This window comes from Anomaloglossus baeobatrachus, chromosome 7, assembly GCF_048569485.1.
Source record: "Anomaloglossus baeobatrachus isolate aAnoBae1 chromosome 7, aAnoBae1.hap1, whole genome shotgun sequence".
NCBI classification, from domain to species: Eukaryota; Metazoa; Chordata; class Amphibia; order Anura; family Aromobatidae; genus Anomaloglossus; species Anomaloglossus baeobatrachus.
The window spans coordinates 7,556,272-7,580,627 of NC_134359.1; the positions used below are offsets into that span (position 1 = coordinate 7,556,272).

A 24,356-nucleotide genomic window follows, 5' to 3' on the forward strand; every position below is an offset into this window, starting at 1 on the left:
CCTATCACACAATGTATCACTGCTCCCATCATCCCCGACCCCGGAGCTCACAATCTAATCTATCACACAATGTATCACTACTCCCATCATCCCCGACCCCGGAGCTCACAATCTAATCTCCTATCACACAATGTATCACTGCTCCCATCATCCCCGACCCCGGAGCTCACAATCTAATCCCCTATCACACAATGTATCACTGCTCCCATCATCCCTGACCCCGGAGCTCACAATCTAATCCCCTATCACACAATGTATCACTGCTCCCATCATCCCCGACCCCGGAGCTCACAATCTAATCTATCACACAATGTATCACTGCTCCCATCATCCCCGTCCCCGGAGCTCACAATCTAATCCCCTATCACACAATGTATCACTGCTCCCATCATCCCCGACCCCGGAGCTCACAATCTAATCTCCTATCACACAATGTATCACTGCTCCCATCATCCCTGACCCCGGAGCTCACAATCTAATCTGCTATCACACAATGTATCACTGCTCCCATCATCCCCGACCCCGGAGCTCACAATCTAATCTCCTATCACACAATGTATCACTGCTCCCATCATCCCCGACCCCGGAGCTCACAATCTAATCTATCACACAATGTATCACTGCTCCTATCATCCCCGACCCCGGAGCTCACAATCTAATCTCCTATCACACAATGTATCACTGCTCCCATCATCCCCGACCCCGGAGCTCACAATCTAATCTATCACACAATGTATCACTGCTCCCATCATCCCCGACCCCGGAGCTCACAATCTAATCTCCTATCACACAATGTATCACTGCTCCCATCATCCCCGACCCCGGAGCTCACAATCTAATCTATCACACAATGTATCACTGCTCCTATCATCCCCGACCCCGGAGCTCACAATCTAATCTCCTATCACACAATGTATCACTGCTCCCATCATCCCCGACCCCGGAGCTCACAATCTAATCTATCACACAATGTATCACTGCTCCCATCATCCCCGACCCCGGAGCTCACAATCTAATCCCCTATCACACAATGTATCACTGCTCCCATCATCCCCGACCCCGGAGCTCACAATCTAATCTATCACACAATGTATCACTGCTCCCATCATCCCCGACCCCGGAGCTCACAATCTAATCTATCACACAAGTATCACTGCTCCCATCATCCCCGACCCCGGAGCTCACAATCTAATCTCTATCACACAATGTATCACTGCTCCCATCATCCCCGACCCCGGAGCTCACTATCTAATCTCCTATCACACAATGTATCACTGCTCCCATCATCCCCGACCCTGGAGCTCACAATCTAATCTATCACACAATGTATCACTGCTCCCATCATCCCCGACCCCGGAGCTCACAATCTAATCTCCTATCACACAATGTATCACTACTCCCATCATCCCCGACCCCGGAGCTCACAATCTAATCTCCTATCACACAATATATCACTGCTCCCATCATCCCCGACCCCGGAGCTCACAATCTAATCTCCTATCACACAATGTATCACTGTTCCCATCATCCCCGACCCCGGAGCTCACAATCTAATCTCCTATCACACAATGTATCACTGCTCCCATCATCCCCGACCCCGGAGCTCACAATCTAATCTCCTATCACACAATGTATCACTGCTCCCATCATCCCCGACCCCGGAGCTCACAATCTAATCTCCTATCACACAATGTATCACTGCTCCCATCATCCCCGACCCCGGAGTTCACAATCTAATCTCCTATCACACAATGTATCACTGCTCCCATCATCCCCGACCCCGGAGCTCACAATCTAATCTCCTATCACACAATGTATCACTGCTCCCATCATCCCCGACCCCGGAGCTCACAATCTAATCTCCTATCACACAATGTATCACTGCTCCCATCATCCCCGAACCCGGAGCTCACAATCTAATCTATCACACAATGTATCACTGCTCCCATCATCCCCGACCCCGGAGCTCACAATCTAATCTATCACACAATGTATCACTGCTCTCATCATCCCCGACCCCGGAGCTCACAATCTAATCTATCACACAATGTATCACTGCCCCCATCATCCCCGACCCCGGAGCTCACAATCTAATCTATCACACAATGTATCACTACTCCCATCATCCCCGACCCCGGAGCTCACAATCTAATCTATCACACAATGTATCACTGCTCCCATCATCCCCGACCCCGGAGCTCACAATCTAATCTATCACATAATGTATCACTACTCCCATCATCCCCGACCCCGGAGCTCTCAATCTAATCTATTATCACACAATGTATCACTGCTCCCATCATCCCCGACCCCGGAGCTCACAATCTAATCTCCTATCACACAATGTATTACTGCCCCCATCATCCCCGACCCCGGAGCTCACAATCTAATCTCCTATCACACAATGTATCACTGCTCCCATCATCCCTGACCCCGGAGCTCACAATCTAATCTCCTATCACACAATGTATCACTACTCCCATCATCCCCGACCCCGGAGCTCACAATCTAATCTCCTATCACACAATGTATCACTGCTCCCATCATCCCCGACCCCGGAGCTCACAATCTAATCTCCTATCACACAATGTATCACTGCTCCCATCATCCCCGACCCCGGAGCTCACAATCTAATCTATCACACAATGTATCACTACTCCCATCATCCCCGACCCCGGAGCTCACAATCTAATCTATCACACAATGTATCACTGCTCCCATCATCCCCGACCCCGGAGCTCACAATCTAATCTATCACACAATGTATCACTGCTCCCATCATCCCCGACCCCGAAGCTCACAATCTAATCTCCTATCACACAATGTATCACTGCTCCCATCATCCCCGACCCCGGAGCTCACAATCTAATCTATCACACAATGTATCACTGCTCCCATCATCCCCGACCCCGGAGCTCACAATCTAATCTCTATCACACAATGTATCACTGCTCCCATCATCCCCGACCCCGGAGCTCACAATCTAATCTCCTATCACACAATGTATCACTACTCCCATCATCCCCGACCCCGGAGCTCACAATCTAATCTCCTATCACACAATGTATCACTGCTCCCATCATCCCCGCCCCCGGAGCTCACAATCTAATCTATCACACAATGTATCACTGCTCCCATCATCCCTGACCCCGGAGCTCACAATCTAATCTATCACACAATGTATCACTGCTCCCATCATCCCCGACCCCGGAGCTCACAATCTAATCTCTATCACACAATGTATCACTGCTCCCATCATCCCCGACCCCGGAGCTCACAATCTAATCTCCTATCACACAATGTATCACTACTCCCATCATCCCCGACCCCGGAGCTCACAATCTAATCTATCACACAATGTATCACTGCTCCCATCATCCCTGACCCCGGAGCTCACAATCTAATCTATCACACAATGTATCACTGCTCCCATCATCCCTGACCCCGGAGCTCACAATCTAATCTATCACACAATGTATCACTACTCCCATCATCCCCGACCCCGGAGCTCACAATCTAATCTCCTATCACACAATGTATCACTGCTCCCATCATCCCCGACCCCGGAGCTCACAATCTAATCTCCTATCACACAATGTATCACTCCTCCCATCATCCCCGACCCCGGAGCTCACAATCTAATCTCCTATCACACAATGTATCACTGCTCCCATCATCCCCGACCCCGGAGCTCACAATCTAATCTCCTATCACACAATGTATCACTGCTCCCATCATCCCTGACCCCGGAGCTCACAATCTAATCTCTATCACACAATGTATCACTGCTCCCATCATCCCCGACCCCGGAGCTCACAATCTAATCTCCTATCACACAATGTATCACTACTCCCATCATCCCCGACCCCGGAGCTCACAATCTAATCTATCATACAATGTATCACTGATCCCATCATCCCCGACCCCGGAGCTCACAATCTAATCCCCTATCACACAATGTATCACTGCTCCCATCATCCCCGACCCCGGAGCTCACAATCTAATCTCCTATCACACAATGTATCACTGCTCCCATCATCCCCGACCCCGGAGCTCACAATCTAATCTCCTATCACACAATGTATCACTCCTCCCATCATCCCCGACCCCGGAGCTCACAATCTAATCTCTTATCACACAATGTATCACTGCTCCCATCATCCCCGACCCCGGAGCTCACAATCTAATCCCCTATCACACAATGTATCACTGCTCCCATCATCCCCGACCCCGGAGCTCACATGTGAGGTAAATCCGGAGATATGACGATAAATCATGACATTCAAGTCATGTCAGGAAGCCCTCTCCTGGTGTCACTACCCCCTTCCCTTCACACAACTGGTTTAGCAACAAATCCATGGCCATGTCCTGTGATATGGAAATTAGGTGGCTTTAGGACAATGGATACAGGATGACTCCCTGCCGTCACCCTGTAGTAGGAGCTGCTAGCTAGTTAGCAAGGCTATGGAAATAGCCAGACAGAACGACTCCAGTAAAAAATGGTTCATATCTCGCAAGCCATATTTCCGATAAATATGGCAACCATAAAAATGGTGTCTCCGCATGTGGACGATGCCGGCACCCCCTTTTTATGGGAACAGGACATTGGGAAATGCCCCAGGCGTGATATCAGCCAATGGGGAACTGGCAGACAGGTCATGAGTCCCCTCGTTCTGTAGCTAAATTCATAACTGTCACAATGAGAGCATTGGCGTCTGCCTACGACGCTCCCAGGCAAAGTTATAGCCAAAATCCCCTTTGCTGGATAATTCTGATCCATGCAGGGGGAGTGGCAGTGCTTCCCTGTGAGGTCACTAAGGTAGGAGGGGACCTGGATCTGCCCAGGTTGATAACCCTACTTCGGCCATTTTCCAGCGTTCTTCTGCTCGGGGGCCTGGTTGGGACAGACCTGTGAGAGAGTTCCTGGAAACCTGGTCTACAGCGCCCCCCTGTGGCCAGACGCACAAGGTAACTGATTGAATTGCATACCTGTTTGTAAAACATGCTTTATCTGTAACTGTACTCTGACATATGTATATTCTGTAGATTCCCTATTGTATATATTGTAGTTTCTAGTGTGCTTTAAGCTGATTAAATTATATAATTAATCTTGGGCTGTTCTGTTATCTCGATCTTGAATCCCACGTCTGTGTGTTCGGCTAATAGTTACCGTGAATCGGTTGGTGGCAGCGAGTTGTGCCAAGGATTATTGTGGGGAGGCCAGTGAGATTCGGGAAGATATTATATATTCCGCCCGCGGAGGTCGGGGGAATATATACCCTCCTCTCACCGGGGACCCTTCAATAATCGGCATAAGTAGTATAGCGGCCTCCTTGCTTATTGTCGGGCAATTCCATAATTGGCCTGACTATAAGAGGGGCGCTAGAGAGCGCGTCACGTGCTCTGTCTGTCGGTCGGGAGGTATAAAGGAGGGGTGACCCCCCCCCTTGCTACCCCCCGATTGTGACGTACTGGTAGCCAGCGCGGGGGACTTCTGAGTGACCCCCCCGGTGGTTTGTGACATATTGGTGGCATAGCGGTGGGATCGAGATAATAGTGTGTGTGAGTGTGAGACCCATACTCCCAGACACTAAAGACTGCCTGCAGCAGCTGTGGCTGCTGGGGTCTTCAGACCAGCTCAACACTAGAGTGTCAGAGTGCAGATACTGTAAGGTGTGTGGAGGCATCAGGTGTCAGTTCTGTGTCAGTGACCAAAAGTCTGCAAGAATGGCTGATGGCACCAGGAGCAGAGCTATGCAACTGGCCAATGCTAAAGCAGGAGCCGAAGAGAGGGAGGACGGTGCTGTGGACAGCAATGAGGAGGTTGCCCACGAGTCCTCCAGGAGCTCGACGCCAGAAAACAGCTCTGCAGAGGACATTGCACAACCGGGCACTGCTGGACAAGATGAGGAGCAGCTCGCCCAAGGGTCCTCAACGAGCCAGATGCCAGCCCTCCGCTCTGCAATGGACAGTGAATCACCAGGCTCCGCAGCGGGCCGCAGATCACCACGTGCCATTCCACCGAGCCTGGGAGGCTCGGATAGCCTTCTTCAAATGGCTATGGCCCTTCTCCAGGCTGGAGACCGGGATACCTACGAGATACTCATGGCAGAGCGCAGGGCAGAGCGGCAGGCAGCGCGTGAAGAGCGCCAGGCAGAGCGTGACTACCAGCTGCAGCTAGCTCAGCTCCGGCCCTCATCAGCCACACGTGACCTTCAAGACACCAAACTTCCAAAGGTCCGTGTTGAGGACTTCCCAGTGCTGGAGAAGGATGGAGACTTGGACTCTTTCTTGACTGCTTTTGAGCGGACTTGCTTGCAGCACCATCTGAACAAGGACCAGTGGGCCAAATACCTGACCCCCCGTTTAAGGGGTAAGGCCCTGGATATCCTTGGGGACTTGCCTGCTGAGGCGGATCAGGGCTACGACACCATCAAGCGGGCCCTGATCCAACAGTACAACCTCACCCCGGAGTCCTACCGCAAGAAGTTCCGGAGCCTACAGAAGGGACCAAAGGACTCCTGGGCTGACCACCGGCGGGCACTTGCCCGAGCTGCCGACCACTGGACCCAAGGCCTGCAGCTTTCCACCGGACCGGAGATCCTGGACTTGTTCATCACGGAGCAACTCTTGTGGAACTGCCCTGAGGATCTCCGCCAGTTCATCCGAGACCAGAAGCCAAAGGGGTCCACGGCTACAGCTGCCCTTGCCGATGACTACACCAACAACCGGGCCCCTGAGGCCAGGAGAGCGGCCACCAGCAGCACCTGGAGAGGGGGTAAAATGAATTCTGCGACTGCCCCACCTGCCCCTAGACTGCAGGGGGTGTCCCCCTCAACTCCCCTCTCCAGGCCCGTGGCGGAACCAAGACGGTGCCACCAGTGCAACCTACCTGGACACTTCAAGGCCATGTGCCCTCAGCGTCCCAAGGCCCCGGCTCCGTCCCCGTCCCAAGGGCCGCCCAAGGTGTATTGTGTGGGTGGGGGTGGTGGTAGGTCCCTGGACAGCTTCCAACCTGTCACCGTCGGCCAGTCTGTGACCATAGGACTGCGAGACAGCGCCTCGGAAGTGACTCTGGTGCGGCCTGAGATGGTGTCCCCCCAAGACTTGATCCCTGGAAAAACCCTCGCTGTCTCCGGGATTGGAGGCATTGACCCGGCGCTGCCTGTTGCTGACATTTATGTGGACTGGGGCGCAGGGCGAGGGGTGAGGGAGGTGGGGGTAACTGATCGGATCCCTGCAAACGTGCTACTTGGGACAGATTTGGGGCAAATAACCTCCCAGTTTGGCCCCGCCCCAAAGGCTGAACCTTCAGCCAGTGCTGACGTGCCTCCGGACAATGTTAATGTGTTATCTATGAATGATGTAAGGGAGGAGGGAGTGAACTCTGATATTTCTGCTTGCACAGACACCATAGACACACACACAGCTGCAGCTGTGACAGGGGAGGGGGTCAGAGAAAGGTGTGACAATGCCTCTGCAAGTAACCAGCCTGTGAGCTGGGATCTGTTGCCCTCTGCAGGGATAAGCAGAGAGCAGGGTGCTGCAGGGGGAGGACCAGTGTGTGGGGTGGGGGCTACCACAGCAAATGTGGGGTCCCCAGAGATTTCACAGCGGGGTTCTGTTGCTGCAGGGGGGGAACAGGCAGGTGAGATTGGGGCCGGTCCAGGAGCGGAAGTGCTCCCAGGTAAGATCTCGGTGCAGGGTTCCCCCACAACCGGGGTGTCAGGAAGCCAGGTAGGTCTGCCTGAACCGGCGACTTGGTCAGGAACGGAGGAGGAGCAGGCACGACCCACGGTCGCAGCGGCTGTGGCCGCTGTCACCCGCAGTGGGAGTGCTGGAAGCCAAGGGGCCTCCCGGAGGTCCGATAGCTCTTCCCCTTCTGACCAAGTGGCAGCCGAGTCAGGTGGAGGCCAGGACACAGGTCCCGGGGTACTGACCGAAGATGTGACAGTCTCGTCGATTCTGGCCACATCTAGTCAGGGGTTTCAGGCAGCGTTAGAAGCTGACGACAGCCTGAAAGCTCTTAAGGAGCAGGCGGCACAGCCTCCCTCGGACTCGGACCCGGAGCGAGTGGTCTGGGACCAAGGACGGCTGTACCGGGCCACGGTCCAGCAGGGTTCACCGGAGGCGTGGCCCAGGGACCGACAGTTGGTGGTACCCTATCCGTTCCGGACGGAGTTGTTGCGGATCGCACATGAGATTCCGATGGCCGGACACCTAGGGATCGCTAAGACCAAGGCCAGGTTAAACCAGCATTTCTACTGGCCAAAAATGGGGGCCGATGTGGCTGCCTACTGCCGTTCGTGTGAAACCTGTCAGAGAGTGGGGAAGGCGGGGCCACACCCCAAAGCCCCACTAGTATCTCTGCCAATCATCGATGAGCCTTTCAGGAGGGTGGCTGTGGATCTGGTCGGCCCGCTGGCCATCCCCAGCAGCTCCGGGAAACGCTTCATACTGACGGTAGTGGACTATGCCACCCGGTACCCAGAAGCAGTGGCCTTGTCGTCCATTCGGGCTGACAAGGTGGCCACCGCATTGCTGGAGATTTTCTCCCGAGTGGGTTTTCCCCAGGAAATGCTCACTGACCGGGGGACCCAATTCATGTCCCAGCTGATGGAGACCCTCTGTAAGCAAGTCCAGGTGCGACATCTGGTGGCCAGCCCGTACCATCCACAGACTAATGGCCTGTGCGAGCGGTTCAATGGCACCTTGAAGCAGATGCTTAAGATGTTGGTCGACTCCCATGGGCGTGACTGGGAGCGGTATCTCCCACACCTGTTATTTGCTTACCGGGAGGTTCCACAGGCCTCAACAGGATTCTCACCGTTTGAGCTCCTGTACGGGCGACGTGTGCGGGGCCCCCTGGCTCTGGTGAAAGAGGCTTGGGAAGGGGATTTGGCCACCCCTGGAGTGTCGGTTATCGAGTATGTCATGCGCTTCCGGGACAAAATGCAGGCCTTGACGCAACTGGTACACGACAATATGGCTCAAGCCCAGGCCGATCAGAAGCGTTGGTACGACCAGAACGCTTGTGAGAGGACCTACCAAGTGGGTCAAAAGGTGTGGGTACTGGTCCCCGTACCACAGGACAAGCTTCAGGCAGCCTGGGAAGGCCCATACCTCGTGTACCAGCAGCTCAACCCTGTAACGTACCTGGTCACCCTGGACCCTGCCCGTGGAAGGCGGAGGCCCTTCCATGTGAACATGATGAAGGCACATCATGAGCGGGAGGCATGTGCGCTCCCCGTGTGCAACCTGCCCGAGGAGGGAGAAGCGGAAACCCTCTTGGATATGCTAGCCCAGGTTAGGGCAGGCGGATCCATTGAGGATGTGGAGGTTGGCCACCAGCTCTTGGAGGACCAACGGTCCCAGCTGTGGGCCACCCTCCTCCCCTTCCGGGGGTTGTTTACCAACCAGCCCGGAAGGACTGACTTGGCTGTCCATCACGTGGACACTGGGGATCATCCCCCGATCCGGCGTTCAGCATATCGGGTCTCCCTGGAAGTGCAGCAACACATGCGCCAGGAGATTGACGAGATGCTGAAGCTGGGGGTGATCCAGGCATCCAACAGCGCTTGGGCCTCGCCTGTAGTCCTCGTCCCTAAGAAGGACCGAACCACTCGGTTCTGCGTGGACTACAGGGGGCTCAATGCGGTCACGGTCGCCGATGCGTACCCAATGCCACGCATCGATGACCTGCTCGATCAGTTGGCCGGGGCTCAGTACCTGACCATCATGGATCTGAGCCGGGGATATTGGCAGATCCCCCTGACTCGCAAGGCCAGGGAACGCTCTGCCTTTATTACCCCATTTGGACTGTACGAGTCCACGGTGATGCCATTCGGGATGAGGAATGCCCCTGCCACTTTCCAGCGGATGGTCAACACCCTGCTCAAGGGACTTGAAGGGTACGCGGCCGCGTACCTGGATGACATTGCCGTCTTCAGTCCCACCTGGGAGGACCACCTAGAGCATCTAGCACAGGTGCTCAGGCGGATCCACCGGGCAGGTTTGACCATCAAGCCGGGAAAGTGTCAGCTGGCCATGAGCGAGGTCCAGTACCTCGGTCACCGGGTAGGTGGGGGAACGCTGAAGCCCGAGCCTGAGAAAGTGGAGGCCATCGCATCCTGGCCCACCCCCAGGACCAAGAAGCAGGTAATGTCCTTCTTGGGGACCGCTGGGTACTATAGGAGGTTTGTTCCATGCTATAGTAGCCTGGCAAAGCCCTTGACGGACCTCACCAAGAAGAAGCTGCCCTCTGCAGTCGATTGGACAATGGACTGCGAGACAGCCTTCCGGGCCCTAAAGGACGCCCTGTCCAGCCCGCCCGTGCTACAGGCAGCCGACTTCACGCGGCCGTTTGTAGTACAGACCGACGCCAGTGACTTCGGCCTCGGTGCGGTGCTCAGCCAGGTGGACTCTGCGAGCCAAGAGCACCCAGTCTTGTACCTGAGCAGGAAGCTGTTACCAAGGGAAGTTGCCTATTCCACGATGGAGAAGGAGTGCCTGGCCATAGTGTGGGCCCTGCAGCGTCTGCAACCCTATCTATACGGGCGCCACTTCATCGTGGAGACGGACCACAATCCCCTCAGCTGGTTGCACACCGTCTCTGGGACGAATGGGCGATTGTTGCGATGGAGCCTTGCGCTCCAGCAATACAACTTCACCATTCGCCACAAAAGGGGCCGTGACCACGGTAACGCAGACGGGCTGTCCCGACAAGGAGAGGTCGCGGACGGGCGCACGGGGGAACACCGGAGTGTGCTGCCCCCTAGCGCCCTCAAAAGGGGGGAGGTGTGAGGTAAATCCGGAGATATGACGATAAATCATGACATTCAAGTCATGTCAGGAAGCCCTCTCCTGGTGTCACTACCCCCTTCCCTTCACACAACTGGTTTAGCAACAAATCCATGGCCATGTCCTGTGATATGGAAATTAGGTGGCTTTAGGACAATGGATACAGGATGACTCCCTGCCGTCACCCTGTAGTAGGAGCTGCTAGCTAGTTAGCAAGGCTATGGAAATAGCCAGACAGAACGACTCCAGTAAAAAATGGTTCATATCTCGCAAGCCATATTTCCGATAAATATGGCAACCATAAAAATGGTGTCTCCGCATGTGGACGATGCCGGCACCCCCTTTTTATGGGAACAGGACATTGGGAAATGCCCCAGGCGTGATATCAGCCAATGGGGAACTGGCAGACAGGTCATGAGTCCCCTCGTTCTGTAGCTAAATTCATAACTGTCACAATGAGAGCATTGGCGTCTGCCTACGACGCTCCCAGGCAAAGTTATAGCCAAAATCCCCTTTGCTGGATAATTCTGATCCATGCAGGGGGAGTGGCAGTGCTTCCCTGTGAGGTCACTAAGGTAGGAGGGGACCTGGATCTGCCCAGGTTGATAACCCTACTTCGGCCATTTTCCAGCGTTCTTCTGCTCGGGGGCCTGGTTGGGACAGACCTGTGAGAGAGTTCCTGGAAACCTGGTCTACAGCGCCCCCCTGTGGCCAGACGCACAAGGTAACTGATTGAATTGCATACCTGTTTGTAAAACATGCTTTATCTGTAACTGTACTCTGACATATGTATATTCTGTAGATTCCCTATTGTATATATTGTAGTTTCTAGTGTGCTTTAAGCTGATTAAATTATATAATTAATCTTGGGCTGTTCTGTTATCTCGATCTTGAATCCCACGTCTGTGTGTTCGGCTAATAGTTACCGTGAATCGGTTGGTGGCAGCGAGTTGTGCCAAGGATTATTGTGGGGAGGCCAGTGAGATTCGGGAAGATATTATATATTCCGCCCGCGGAGGTCGGGGGAATATATACCCTCCTCTCACCGGGGACCCTTCAATAATCGGCATAAGTAGTATAGCGGCCTCCTTGCTTATTGTCGGGCAATTCCATAATTGGCCTGACTATAAGAGGGGCGCTAGAGAGCGCGTCACGTGCTCTGTCTGTCGGTCGGGAGGTATAAAGGAGGGGTGACCCCCCCCCTTGCTACCCCCCGATTGTGACGTACTGGTAGCCAGCGCGGGGGACTTCTGAGTGACCCCCCCGGTGGTTTGTGACACCCGACCCCGGAGCTCACAATCTAATCTATCATACAATGTATCACTGATCCCATCATCCCCGACCCCGGAGCTCACAATCTAATCCCCTATCACACAATGTATCACTGCTCCCATCATCCCCGACCCCGGAGCTCACAATCTAATCTCCTATCACACAATGTATCACTGCTCCCATCATCCCCGACCCCGGAGCTCACAATCTAATCTCCTATCACACAATGTATCACTCCTCCCATCATCCCCGACCCCGGAGCTCACAATCTAATCTCTTATCACACAATGTATCACTGCTCCCATCATCCCCGACCCCGGAGCTCACAATCTAATCCCCTATCACACAATGTATCACTGCTCCCATCATCCCCGACCCCGGAGCTCACAATCTAATCTATCACACAATGTATCACTACTCCCATCATCCCCGACCCCGGAGCTCACAATCTAATCTCCTATCACACAATGTATCACTGCTCCCATCATCCCTGACCCCGGAGCTCACAATCTAATCTCCTATCACACAATGTATCACTGCTCCCATCATCCCCGACCCCGGAGCTCACAATCTAATCTCCTATCACACAATGTATCACTGCTCCCATCATCCCCGACCCCGGAGCTCACAATCTAATTCCCTATCACACAATGTATCACTGCTCCCATCATCCCCGACCCCAGAGCTCACAATCTAATCCCCTATCACACAATGTATCACTACTCCCATCATCCCCGACCCCGGAGCTCACAATCTAATCTCCTATCACACAATGTATCACTGCTCCCATCATCCCTGACCCCGGAGCTCACAATCTAATCTCCTATCACACAATGTATCACTGCTCCCATCATCCCCGACCCCGGAGCTCACAATCTAATCTCCTATCACACAATGTATCACTACTCCCATCATCCCCGACCCCGGAGCTCACAATCTAATCTCCTATCACACAATGTATCACTACTCCCATCATCCCCGACCCCGGAGCTCACAATCTAATCTATCACACAATGTATCACTGCTCCCATCATCCCCGACCCCGGAGCTCACAATCTAATCTCCTATCACACAATGTATCACTGCTCCCATCATCCCGGACCCCGGAGCTCACAATCTAATCTCCTATCACACAATGTATCACTGCTCCCATCATCCCGGACCCCGGAGCTCACAATCTAATCTCCTATCACACAATGTATCACTACTCCCATCATCCCCGACCCCGGAGCTCACAATCTAATCTCCTATCACACAATGTATCACTACTCCCATCATCCCCGACCCCGGAGCTCACAATCTAATCTCCTATCACACAATGTATCACTGCTCCCATCATCCCCGACCCCGGAGCTCACAATCTAATCTCCTATCACACAATGTATCACTGCTCCCATCATCCCCGACCCCGGAGCTCACAGTCTAATCTCTATCACACAATGTATCACTGCTCCCATCATCCCCGACCCCGGAGCTCACAATCTAATCTATCACACAATGTATCACTGCTCCCATCATCCCCGACCCCGGAGCTCACAATCTAATCTCCTATCACACAATGTATCACTGCTCCCATCATCCCCGACCCCGGAGCTCACAATCTAATCTCCTATCACACAATGTATCACTACTCCCATCATCCCTGACCCCGGAGCTCACAATCTAATCTATCACACAATGTATCACTGCTCCCATCATCCCCGACCCCGGAGCTCACAATCTAATCTATCACACAATGTATCACTGCTCCCATCATCCCCGACCCCGGAGCTCACAATCTAATCTCCTATCACACAATGTATCACTGCTCCCATCATCCCTGACCCCGGAGCTCACAATCTAATCTCTATCACACAATTTATCACTACTCCCATCATCCCCGACCCCGGAGCTCACAATCTAATCTCCTATCACACAATGTATCACTGCTCCCATCATCCCCGACCCCGGAGCTCACAATCTAATCTCCTATCACACAATGTATCACTGCTCCCATCATCCCCGACCCGGAGCTCACAATCTAATCTCCTATCACACAATGTATCACTACTCCCATCATCCCCGACCCCGGAGCTCACAATCTAATCTCCTATCACACAATGTATCACTGCTCCCATCATCCCCGACCCCGGAGCTCACAATCTAATCTCCTATCACACAATGTATCACTACTCCCATCATCCCCGACCCCGGAGCTCACAATCTAATCTCCTATCACACAATGTATCACTGCTCCCATCATCCCCGACCCCGGAGCTCACAATCTAATCTCCTATCACACAATGTATCACTACTCCCATCATCCCCGACCCCGGAGCTCACAATCTAATCTATCACACAATGTATCACTGCTCCCATCATCCCCGACCCCGGAGCTCACAATCTAATCTCCTATCACACAATGTATCACTGCTCCCATCATCCCTGACCCCGGAGCTCACAATCTAATCTCCTATCACACAATGTATCACTACTCCCATCATCCCCGACCCCGGAGCTCACAATCTAATCTCCTATCACACAATGTATCACTGCTCCCATCATCCCCGACCCCAGAGCTCACAATCTAATCTCCTATCACACAATGTATCACTACTCCCATCATCCCTGACCCCGGAGCTCACAATCTAATCTCCTATCACACAATGTATCACTACTCCCATCATCCCCGACCCCGGAGCTCACAATCTAATCTATCACACAATGTATCACTGCTCCCATCATCCCCGACCCCGGAGCTCACAATCTAATCTATCACACAATGTATCACTGCTCCCATCATCCCCGACCCCGGAGCTCACAATCTAATCTCCTATCACACAATGTATCACTGCTCTCATCATCCCCGACCCCGGAGCTCACAATCTAATCTCCTATCACACAATGTATCACTGCTCCCATCATCCCCGACCCCAGAGCTCACAATCTAATCTCCTATCACACAATGTATCACTACTCCCATCATCCCTGACCCCGGAGCTCACAATCTAATCTCCTATCACACAATGTATCACTGCTCCCATCATCCCCGACCCCAGAGCTCACAATCTAATCTCCTATCACACAATGTATCACTGCTCCCATCATCCCCGACCCCGGAGCTCACAATCTAATCCCCTATCACACAATGTATCACTGCTCCCATCATCCCCGACCCCGGAGCTCACAATCTAATCTCCTATCACACAATGTATCAATACTCCCATCATCCCCGACCCCGGAGCTCACAATCTAGTCTATCACACAATGTATCACTGCTCCCATCATCCCCGACCCCGGAGCTCACAATCTAATCTCCTATCACACAATGTATCACTGCTCCCATCATCCCTGACCCCGGAGCTCACAATCTAATCCCCTATCACACAATGTATCACTACTCCCATCATCCCTGACCCCGGAGCTCACAATCTAATCTCCTATCACACAATGTATCACTGCTCCCATCATCCCCGACCCCAGAGCTCACAATCTAATCTCCTATCACACAATGTATCACTGCTCCCATCATCCCCGACCCCGGAGCTCACAATCTAATCCCCTATCACACAATGTATCACTGCTCCCATCATCCCCGACCCCGGAGCTCACAATCTAATCTCCTATCACACAATGTATCACTGCTCCCATCATCCCCGACCCCGGAGCTCACAATCTAATCTCCTATCACACAATGTATCAATACTCCCATCATCCCCGACCCCGGAGCTCACAATCTAGTCTATCACACAATGTATCACTGCTCCCATCATCCCCGACCCCGGAGCTCACAATCTAATCTCCTATCACACAATGTATCACTGCTCCCATCATCCCTGACCCCGGAGCTCACAATCTAATCTCCTATCACACAATGTATCACTGCTCCCATCATCCCCGACCCCGGAGCTCACAATCTAATCTCCTATCACACAGTGTATCAATACTCCCATCATCCCCGACCCCGGAGCTCACAATCTAATCTCCTATCACACAATGTATCACTACTCCCATCATCCCCGACCCCGGAGCTCACAATCTAATCTCTATCACACAATGTATCACTGCTCCCATCATCCCCGACCCCGGAGCTCACAATCTAATCTCCTATCACACAATGTATCACTGCTCCCATCATCCCCGACCCCGGAGCTCACAATCTAATCTCCTATCACACAATGTATCACTGCTCCCATCATCCCTGACCCCGGAGCTCACAATCTAATCTCCTATCACACAATGTATCACTGCTCCCATCATCCCCGACCCCGGAGCTCACAATCTAATCTCCTATCACACAATGTATCACTGCTCCCATCATCCCCGACCCCGGAGCTCACAATCTAATCTCCTATCACACAATGTATCACTACTCCCATCATCCCCGACCCCGGAGCTCACAATCTAATCTCCTATCACACAATGTATCACTGCTCCCATCATCCCCGACCCCGGAGCTCACAATCTAATCTATCACACAATGTATCACTGCTCCCATCATCCCCGACCCCGGAGCTCACAATCTAATCTCCTATCACACAATGTATCACTGCTCCCATCATCCCCGACCCCAGAGCTCACAATCTAATCTCCTATCACACAATGTAACACTGCTCCCATCATCCCCGACCCCGGAGCTCACAATCTAATCTCCTATAACACAATGTATCACTGCTCCCATCATCCCCGACCCCGGAGCTCACAATCTAATCTATCACACAATGTATCACTGCTCCCATCATCCCCGACCCCGGAGCTCACAATCTAATCTCCTATCACATAATGTATCACTGCTCCCATCATCCCCGACCCCGGAGCTCACAATCTAATCTCCTATCACACAATGTATCACTGCTCCCATCATCCCCGACCCCGGAGCTCACAATCTAGTCTATCACACAATGTATCACTGCTCCCATCATCCCCGACCCCGGAGCTCACAATCTAATCTCCTATCACACAATGTATCACTGCTCCCATCATCCCTGACCCCGGAGCTCACAATCTAATCCCCTATCACACAATGTATCACTACTCCCTTTATCCCCGACCCCGGAGCTCACAATCTAATCTATCACACAATGTATCACTACTCCCATCATCCCGGACCCCAGAGCTCACAATCTAATCCCCTATCACACAATGTATCACTGCTCCCATCATCCCCGACCCCGGAGCTCACAATCTAATCTATCACACAATGTATCACTGCTCCCATCATCCCCGACCCCGGAGCTCACAATCTAATCTATCACACAATGTATCACTGCTCCCATCATCCCCGACCCCGGAGCTCACAATCTAATCTCCTATCACACAATGTATCACTACTCCCATCATCCCCGACCCCGGAGCTCACAATCTAATCTATTATCACACAATGTATCACTACTCCCATCATCCCCGACCCCGGAGCTCACAATCTAATCTCCTATCACACAATGTATCACTACTCCCATCATCCCCGACCCCGGAGCTCACAATCTAATCTCCTATCACACAATGTATCACTGCTCCCATCATCCCCGACCCCGGAGCTCACAATCTAATCTCCTATCACACAATGTATCACTGCTCCCATCATCCCCGACCCCGGAGCTCACAATCTAATCTCCTATCACACAATGTATCACTACTCCCATCATCCCCGCCCCCGGAGCTCACAATCTAATCTATCACACAATGTATCACTGCTCCCATCATCCCCGACCCCGGAGCTCACAATCTAATCTCCTATCACACAATGTATCACTGCTCCCATCATCCCCGACCCCGGAGCTCACAATCTAATCTATCACACAATGTATCACTGCTCCCATCATCCCTGACCCCGGAGCTCACAATCTAATCTCCTATCACACAATGTATCACTGCTCCCATCATCCCTGACCCCGGAGCTCACAATCTAATCTCCTATCACACAATGTATCACTACTCCCATCATCCCCGCCCCCGGAGCTCACAATCTAATCTCCTATCACACAATGTATCACTGCTCCCATCATCCCCGACCCCGGAGCTCACAATCTAATCTCCTATCACACAATGTATCACTACTCCCATCATCCCCGACCCCGGAGCTCACAATCTAATCTATCACACAATGTATCACTGCTCCCATCATCCCTGACCCCGGAGCTCACAATCTAATCTATCACACAATGTATCACTACTCCCATCATCCCTGACCCCGGAGCTCACAATCTAATCTCCAATCACACAATGTATCACTACTCCCATCATCCCCGACCCCGGAGCTCACAATCTAATCTCCTATCACACAATGTATCACTGCTCCCATCATCCCCGACCCCGGAGCTCACAATCTAATCTCCTATCACACAATGTATCACTACTCCCATCATCCCCGACCCCGGAGCTCACAATCTAATCTCCTATCACACAATGTATCACTGCTCCCATCATCTCTGACCCCGGAGCTCACAATCTAATCTCCTATCACACAATGTATCACTGCTCCCATCATCCCCGACCCCGGAGCTCACAATCTAATCTCCTATCACACAATGTATCACTGCTCCCATCATCCCCGACCCCAGAGCTCACAATCTAATCTATCACACAATGTATCACTGCTCCCATCATCCCCGAACCCGGAGCTCACAATCTAATCTCCTATCACACAATGTATCACTGCTCCCATCATCCCTGACCCCGGAGCTCACAATCTAATCTCCTATCACACAATGTATCACTGCTCCCATCATCCCCGACCCCGGAGCTCACAATCTAATCTCCTATCACACAATGTATCACTGCTCCCATCATCCCTGACCCCGGAGCTCACAATCTAATCTCCTATCACACAATGTATCACTGCTCCCATCATCCCCGACCCCGGAGCTCACAATCTAATCCCCTATCACACAATGTATCACTGCTCCCATCATCCCCGACCCCGGAGCTCACAATCTAATCTCCTATAACACAATGTATCACTACTCCCATCATCCCCGACCCCGGAGCTCACAATCTAATCTATCACACAATGTATCACTACTCCCATCATCCCCGACCCCGGAGCTCACAATCTAATCTATCACACAATGTATCACTGCTCCCATCATCCCCGACCCCGGAGCTCACAATCTAATCTATCACACAATGTATCACTGCTCCCATCATCCCCGACCCCAGAGCTCACAATCTAATCTCTATCACACAATGTATCACTGCTCCCATCATCCCTGACCCCGGAGCTCACAATCTAATCTCCTATCACACAATGTATCACTGCTCCCATCATCCCCGACCCCGGAGCTCACAATCTAATGTATCACACAATGTATCACTACTCCCATCATCCCCGACCCCGGAGCTCACAATCTAATCTCCTATCACACAATGTATCACTGCTCCCATCATCCCCGACCCCGGAGCTCACAATCTAATCTCCTATCACACAATGTATCACTACTCCCATCATCCCCGACCCCGGAGCTCACAATCTAATCTCCTATCACACAATGTATCACTGCTCCCATCATCCCCGACCCCGGAGCTCACAATCTAATCTCCTATCACACAATGTATCACTACTCCCATCATCCCTGACCCCGGAGCTCACAATCTAATGTATCACTGCTCCCATCATCCCCGACCCCGGAGCTCACAATCTAATTTCCTATCACACAATGTATCACTGCTCCCATCATCCCCGACCCCGGAGCTCACAATCTAATCTATCACACAATGTATCACTGCTCCCATCATCCCTGACCCCGGAGCTCACAATCTAATCTCCTATCACACAATGTATCACTGCTCCCATCATCCCTGACCCCGGAGCTCACAATCTAATCTATCACACAATGTATCACTGCTCCCATCATCCCCGCCCCCGGAGCTCACAATCTAATCTATCACACAATGTATCACTGCTCCCATCATCCCCGACCCCGGAGCTCACAATCTAATCTCCTATCACACAATGTATCACTGCTCCCATCATCCCTGACCCCGGAGCTCACAATCTAATCTCCTATCACACAATGTATCACTGCTCCCATCATCCCCGACCCCGGAGCTCACAATCTAATCTATCACACAATGTATCACTGCTCCCATCATCCCCGACCCCGGAGCTCACAATCTAATCTCCTATCACACAATGTATCACTGCTCCCATCATCCCCGACCCCGGAGCTCACAATCTAATCTCCTATCACACAATGTATCACTGCTCCCATCATCCCCGACCCCGGAGCTCACAATCTAATCTCCTATCACACAATGTATCACTGCTCCCATCATCCCTGACCCCGGAGCTCACAATCTAATCTCCTATCACACAATGTATCACTGCTCCCATCATCCCCGACCCCGGAGCTCACAATCTAATCTCCTATCACACAATGTATCACTGCTCCCATCATCCCCGACCCCGGAGCTCACAATCTAATCTATCACACAATGTATCACTGCTCCCATCATCCCCGACCCCGGAGCTCACAATCTAATCTATCACACAATGTATCACTGCTCCCATCATCCCTGACCCCGGAGCTCACTATCTAATCTATCACACAATGTATCACTGCTCCCATCATCCCCGACCCCGGAGCTCACAATCTAATCTCCTATCACACAATGTATCACTGCTCCCATCATCCCCGACCCCGGAGCTCACAATCTAATCTCCTATCACACAATGTATCACTGCTCCCATCATCCCCGACCCCGGAGCTCACAATCTAATCTATCACACAATGTATCACTGCTCCCATCATCCCTGACCCCGGAGCTCACAATCTAATCTATCACACAATGTATCACTGCTCCCATCATCCCTGACCCCGGAGCTCACAATCTAATCTCCTATCACACAATGTATCACTGCTCCCATCATCCCCGACCCCGGAGCTCACAATCTAATCTCCTATCACACAATGTATCACTGCTCCCATCATCCCCGACCCCGGAGCTCACAATCTAATCTCCTATCACACAATGTATCACTGCTCCCATCATCCCTGACCCCGGAGCTCACAATCTAATGTATCACTGCTCCCATCATCCCCGACCCCGGAGCTCACAATCTAATGTATCACTGCTCCCATCATCCCCGACCCCGGAGCTCACAATCTAATCTCCTATCACACAATGTATCACTGCTCCCATCATCCCCGACCCCAGAGCTCACAATCTAATCTCCTATCACACAATGTATCACTGCTCCCATCATCCCCGACCCCGGAGCTCACAATCTAATCTCCTATCACACAATGTATCACTGCTCCCATCATCCCTGACCCCGGAGCTCACAATCTAATCTCCTATCACACAATGTATCACTGCTCCCATCATCCCCGACCCCGGAGCTCACAATCTAATCTCCTATCACACAATGTATCACTGCTCCCATCATCCCCGACCCCGGAGCTCACAATCTAATCTCCTATCACACAATGTATCACTGCTCCCATCATCCCCGACCCCGGAGCTCACAATCTAATCTCCTATCACACAATGTATCACTGCTCCCATCATCCCCGACCCCGGAGCTCACAATCTAACCTCCTATCACACAATGTATCACTGCTCCCATCATCCCCGACCCCGGAGCTCACAATCTAATCTCTATCACACAATGTATCACTGCTCCCATCATCCCCGACCCCGGAGCTCACAATCTAATCTATCACACAATGTATCACTGCTCCCATCATCCCCGACCCCGGAGCTCACAATCTAATCTATCACACAATGTATCACTGCTCCCATGATCATCGGTGGGGGCACAGGGTGGGGGAGGGGGGGGCACGGGGTGGGGGGGTTCGGTGTCATGTTTTGTATAGTGTTTTATGTTTATAAAGTTACTATAAAAAAGAAACAATGTATCCATTAATCTTGTTTATTGGGATTACAGGAAATCCCCCATTAGTCTCATCCCCTCCGCCACGTGACAGGCTGCGGTCCCTGTGTGGCCCCCGGGAATGTCTGTGCGTCCCCCTTTGCTCCTCCGCGCTGTGACCTTGTAAGGCTCGCTTTCTCTCCCAGTGCTGACTTTTCAGTTGAGCTTGTGCCAGGGTTGCCTTCATGGCCCCCATCCAAACTGGCTCCAGACACGCATGAAATATCTGCTCCAGCTGCGGGGGGCGGGGGGCGTCCTGTGCATTACCCATTATCTCCCCCGTGTAATAAGCGTACAATCTGGGGGCTGCAGTATGGGTATCGTGTCCGGTAATGCGGCCCCTCATTATGTTTCGTGTAAAGCATCGTCACCCAGTGCCTTATCTGCCCCCGGGGCGTTTGTGGCCCCCTGCGGTTATGGTCCGTGAGAACCTCCGGTGCCTACAGCCGCTGCACCCGCTATAGAAGGACGTGCATCTCCGGAGGGTGGGCATTACAATCTATCATATGTGAGGACCCTCTGTCCATCCATCTGAGATCAGGAACCTTCTGGGGCTGGATTTGTAGCTTTTTTGCCTGTAGATTGTCAGCTCTGCATCTGCTGATTGTCCGGTGGCTCCTGAGATGGAGCCGCTGTATAGTGACGACCCCCTGAATGTGACCAGGCACTAAGGGGTACTTTGCCCATTGCGGCATCGGTAACAATGTGTTACCGACTGTGAGGTAAATCCGGAGATATGACGATAAATCATGACATTCAAGTCATGTCAGGAAGCCCTCTCCTGGTGTCACTACCCCCTTCCCTTCACACAACTGGTTTAGCAACAAATCCATGGCCATGTCCTGTGATATGGAAATTAGGTGGCTTTAGGACAATGGACACAGGATGACTCCCTGCCGTCACCCTGTAGTAGGAGCTGCTAGCTAGTTAGCAAGGCTATGGAAATAGCCAGACAGAACGACTCCAGTAAAAAATGGTTCACATCTCGCAAGCCATATTTCCGATAAATATGGCAACCATAGAAATGGTGTCTCCGCATGTGGACGATGCTGGCACACCCTTTTTATGGGAGCAGGACATTGGGAAACACACCAAACGTGATATCAGCCATATGGGAACTCGTAGACAGGTCATGAGTCCCCTCGTTCTGTAGCTAAATTCATAACTGTCACAATGAGAGCATTGGCGTCCGCCTACGACGCTCCCAGGCAAAGTTATGGCCAATATCCCCTTTTCTGGATAATTCTGATCCATGCAGGGGGAGTGGCAGTGCTTCCCTGTGAGGTCACTAAGGTAGGAGGGGACCTGGATCTGCCCAGGTTGATAACCCTACTTCGGCCATTTTCCAGGGTTCTTCTCGCTGGGGGCACGTGTAGGAAACATCTGTGGGAGTTCCTGGAAACCTGGTCTACAGCGCCCCCCTGTGGCCAGACGCAACAAGGTAACTGATTGAATTTGCATACCTGTTTGTAAACCATGCTTTATCTGTAACTGTACTCTGACATATGTATATTCTGTAGATTCCCTATTGTATATATTGTAGTTTCTAGTGTGCTTTAGGCTGATTAAATTATATAATTAATCTTGGGCTGTTCTGTTATCTCGATCTAGAATCCCACGTCTGTGTGTTCGGCTAATAGTTACCGTAAATCGGTTGGTGGCAGCGAGTTGTGCCAAGGATTATTGTGGGGAGGCCAGTGAGATTCAGGGAGGTTTTATATATTCCGCCCGCGGAGGTCGGGGGAATATATACCCTACTCTCACCGGGGACCCTTCAATAATCGGCATAAGTAGTATAGCGGCCTCCTTGCTTATTGTCGGGCAATTCCATAATTGGCCTGACTATAAGAGGGGCGCTAGAGAGCGCGTCACGTGCTCTGTCTGTCGGTCGGGAGGTATAAAGGAGGGGTGACCCCCACTTGTTACCCCCCGATTGTGACGTACTGGTAGCCAGCGCGGGGGATTTCTGAGTGACCCCCCCGGTGGTTTGTGACATATTGGTGGCAAGCGGTGGGATCGAGATAATAGTGTGTGTGAGTGTGAGACCCATACTCCCAGACACTAAAGACTGCCTGCAGCAGCTGTGGCTGCTGGGGTCTTCAGACTAGCTCAACACTAGAGTGTCAGAGTGCAGATACTGTAAGGTGTGTGGAGGCATCAGGTGTCAGTTCTGTGTCAGTGACCAAAGTCTGCAACAATGGCTGATAGCACCAGGAGCAAAGCCAAAGGAATGGCCGATACTCAGGCCAGAGACGATGAGGAGGTTGTCCACGAGCCCTCCAGGAGCCCGACGCCAGAGAACAGCTCTGCAGAGGACATCGCACAACCTGGGACTGCTGGACAAGATGAGGAGGAGCTCGCCCAAGGTTCCTCAACGAGCCAGATGCCAGCCCTCCGCTCTGCAATGGACAGTGAAGCACCAGGCTCCGCA

The 24,356-nt window shown here is 52.2% G+C and overlaps 1 protein-coding gene across 3 annotated transcripts in view; it reads left to right on the forward strand.

The window, feature by feature from the left end:
• The window catches only part of MYLK (myosin light chain kinase), a 146,583-nt gene that overhangs the window by 60,448 nt on the left and 61,779 nt on the right, over positions 1 to 24,356 (forward strand). Inside the window, exon 1 of one of the 3 annotated variants that reach the window (XM_075317009.1) lies at positions 11,437 to 11,524. The exons of the other annotated variants lie outside the window; for them this stretch is intronic. The gene's annotated coding sequence lies outside the window, so the exon portion shown is untranslated. Of the gene's footprint in view, positions 1 to 11,436; positions 11,525 to 24,356 lie in introns of those variants that run through there. 3 annotated transcript variants of the gene reach the window in all.